Genomic DNA, 4,169 nt, shown 5'->3' on the forward strand with positions numbered 1-4,169 from the left:
GATGGCTTTAGCATGCCAACCCCCTTCAGTATAGGACCCAGAACTCAACATAATGGTCTGTGTATAGTCTAGTTGCTAAAATGCAGAAAGAAGCACTTCCATTGAATCTGTAATTCAATTAATTGCCTATCTGATTATCAGCTTTGCTTCTGCCTTGACTTTGAATCTCCTGATTCTGATTGGGGTGGACAGGGAGCGGGCTGCACAGATCTTCCTTCAAGGAAAGACTTGCTGCCCAGTTGCCAGCTTCTGCAGAGTCTGCCTCTCTCACAGAGGCTCCCTGGCCCAAGGCCATGGCCTTCCTGGGGCAGCCTGCACCTACCGACCATTTTGGCCAGCCAGGGATGCTGTGCTTCAGATCTCCCTGCCAAGTCAGTCAAAGAGTCTGTGCATCTGCATCACAGTTCACTGTCTTCCCTGCCCACCCCTCTCCTCCTCATTCTGGGCTCTTTTGTGTCTCCTCCCACATCTGTATGTGGAAATTGAATCCCCACTGTATGGCATTTGGAGGTAGCCATTTGGAAAGGGATTGGCCCCCATAAATGGATCTATGCCCTTGTAAAAGAGACCCCAGAAAGCTCCCTTACCCGTCCCACCACGTGAGGTCACAGCAAGAAGTCGGCCATCTAACCAGAAAGCAACTCTCACCAGACACCAAATCTGCAGGCACTTGGATCTTGGACTTCCCAGTCTCCAGAACTGTGAGAAATAAATGTCTGTTGTTTATACGCCACCCAGTTCATGGAATTCTATTAGAGCAACTGGAACAGACTGAGACACCCCCTTCCTCTCATAGTTTTGATCTCTAATGAATATCTTGCACCCCTAACTTCATCTCAGCCTCTGCTCCCAGAGAGCCCCACTGTGACCCTGTCTCTACTGCCTGTGACCCTGTCTCTAGCACTGACTGTGCTATACTGGCTGCCCCACTGTGTGCTAATCCTACCAGATAGACAGTCCTGCTTCTTCCTTCACAACTAGATGTGCCCTGTTGTCACACTTGGCTCAAGCAATCCCAAATGTGGATTCGTGGGATACAGTGACGGCCCAAAGCACTGTCAAATCAGTGTGCTGATGAGCATTGTTTTTATCCTGCAAAATTCATGATGCCCTACACTGATTTTGTGCTTATGAAGTGGCAGGCACTTCATGACAATTAATTCATGACAATCTTATTGTTGACACTAGTATTACTCCAGTGACTTGCTAAAGCACAGTCTTACTTCAGAGCCCGTGGTGTCAATCACCAGGCCAGTGCTTCTCAAACTCGAGCATCAGAACCACCGGAAGGGCTTATTAGAGCACAGGTGGTGGCCTCCACTCCTGGGATTTCTGATGCAGTAGGTCTGAGGTGGGGCCCAAAGATTCATATTCTAACAGATGCTGGCGATGCTGATGCCATTGTCCCACCCTTGGGTAACCACTGTGCTGAGATGTAGCCTCTGAGTAAAATGACAGCTGCCATCACATGGGAATGCCCGACATTTCCACGTGTTAAAAAAGAGTGTCCAAATATCATACATTTGGGGAATACTCGTTGGATAATCTTGTCATGACTTCTCCAATGTCACGCGTGTCTCACCTTCTGGGTGTGAGGCTCGTGAGTGTGGCCATTATTAGCTCAGCCATGATAAAGTCCCAATAGAAATCTGGCTAAATAGGTTGTGCGAAAGTACATCTATTTTAAAAGCAACAATAAAAAATTAATACATTTAAATCTTGAAAACAATGAGGTTATTAGACTATGTGAATCTTTTATTCATTCATTAATTCATTCAATTAATATTTAGTAAGCACCATGAGGCTATGTCATTGCTTGGCAGAATTATGTATCATTATAATTGCTATAATAATACTCATGTTTTTATCATACTCATTTTTCTCAGGGAATTTAAATTCTTCCCAAATTTTAAGTCCCTGGTTTTCACATCATCTTTGTGAAGAGAGATGACCTTGTGTGTTCTTGTGTCCAGTGCATACTCCAGAAGCTGCAGTCCCGAGAGTCCGCATGGGCTCCAGGCAAACCAGCAATGGACCCACAAGTAGGACTTACAACCCTGGACTTTGAAGCATTACTCTGCCAAACAGTGTTCTATCTCTGGAGAATTATCTGTGCTAGGTTTCTATGGTAAAGTACTTACCTCTAAATTTAATGTTTAAAGAAAGAAAAAAAATTCTATAGGGAAGTTAAAAAAATTAATATCTGTTTGGCTCTCCCTTGCTTCCAGGCAGGAAATCTGTTGCATGTACCCCAAGCCCCAAGTGGGGGAACTCTGCTTTACTCTCTAAAGGATTCTGTAATTCATTGCTTTTTGGAAAAGAATATTGCAGAGAACTGTCAGGAGGTAGAAAGAGAAGCCACATGTGTTCATGGGATTGTAATATTACTATTATTTTTACTTACGGTGTGGAGAAACTGGATGGAATTATCTTTGGTTTTTTAAAAAGACTATGACCCCCTAAGAACTGTTGTTATATACCTACCATTTTACATTGAGTCAGCATTTTACTGGAGGTCCTAATAAGTGTGGTAAGATAAGAAAAAGTAAGAAGCATAAGGTTTGGAAAGGAAGGAACAAATATATGATTTTCACAGATATTATTTTATACATAATAAATACAAATAAATTATTAGAATTAATAAGACAGTTTAGAAAGGTGGCTGGTAGAACATCAATATTCAAAAATCAATTGTACTTCTGCACATCAGCAACAGTTAAAAACATAGCTTATTAAAAGATATCATTTAAAATAGAAAGAAATAATTAAGGTACCTAGAAATAACTCTAAGAAAAGCTGTGCCAGATGTCTATGGAGAATTATTGAGACAGTAAAGAAAGACTAAATGGAGAGACGTATTATGTCAATATACAGAAAGATTCAATAATGTTGACATGTCTTAATTTCTTCCCAAAATGATATTCCAATAAAAATCTCAACAGTGCTTTTTTAGGAATTCAAATCAACTCTAAAATAAGTATCAGAACAAAAGCCCAAGATTAGTCAAGCCATTTTTAATAATAAAAATAAAATGGATTTTCCCCACTTAGATAGCAAAATTTTTAAAGAAGTTATAGTAATTAAAAGGGTAAGGGGGCAGAGAGGTAGTAGAAGAAAGTAAAGGAGGTAAAATATATGGTGACGGAAGGAGGACTGACTTTGGTTGGTGAATACAGAATGCGTTATATAGATGATGCATTACAGAATTGTACACTTGAAACCTATATAATTTTACTAACCAATGTCACCCCAGTACATTTAATTAAGAGAAAAGAAAAGAAAAGAAAAGAAAAGAAAAGAAAAGAAAAGAAAAGAAAAGACAGTATTGGTATTGACACAAGGATAGACAAAATGAATAACGAAACAGAGTAGAAAACTAAGAAGCACAATTTTGTGTATATTACAATGACATATGATAGGTGACATGCAGGTTATGGTGGGAAAGGATGGACTTTTATATAAATAGTGTTATAACTATTAATTATAATGAAATAATAAAATTGGATCGCTACCTTACACCAAACATAAAAATCACTTCTAGCTATATTCATGTGTAAAAGGTAAAACTTAATATATTTTCAAAGAAAGCATAGGATAATATATCTATGATCTCAGAGAAGAGCAGACTTATTATATGTCACAAAAATTACTAAAACATAAAGTGTAAAAATGTCACTATATTTTAATTAAGAACAGCTGTCCATAAAAGTTTACTATAAAGAAAAGTAAAACATAATCTAGAAATTGTAAATATTACAAGCACACACACATATACATGTTTATACACACATACACATAAACACATATATTTATTTAAAGCTCCTATAAATTAATAGGAAAAAGAAAACAATCCATAAACAGATAGTCAGACGATATTGAGAGATAACTATAACAAGATATTAATTTCACTAGTAATCAGAAAAATGCGAATTGAAAGCATTGAGATACAATTTTTTATCCACAATATTACAAAAAATAAAAATATTGATACTATCCAAAGCTGGTGAGAATATAAATTGATCCAATTCTTTGGATAATAAATTTAGAGTATGCATCAAAACTAAATACGTAAGTACACTTTGATTCAGGTATTATGGACCTTGACCACCTTTCAGATTAAGATGGGGTCAAACTGAACAGTTTCACTGGCTCTGATGTTGCACAGACCA

The sequence above is a fragment of the Rhinolophus sinicus genome, chromosome 6 (genome assembly GCF_057876585.1).
Source record: "Rhinolophus sinicus isolate RSI-liver-muscle chromosome 6, RSI-T2T, whole genome shotgun sequence".
Classification (NCBI taxonomy): Eukaryota; Metazoa; Chordata; class Mammalia; order Chiroptera; family Rhinolophidae; genus Rhinolophus; species Rhinolophus sinicus.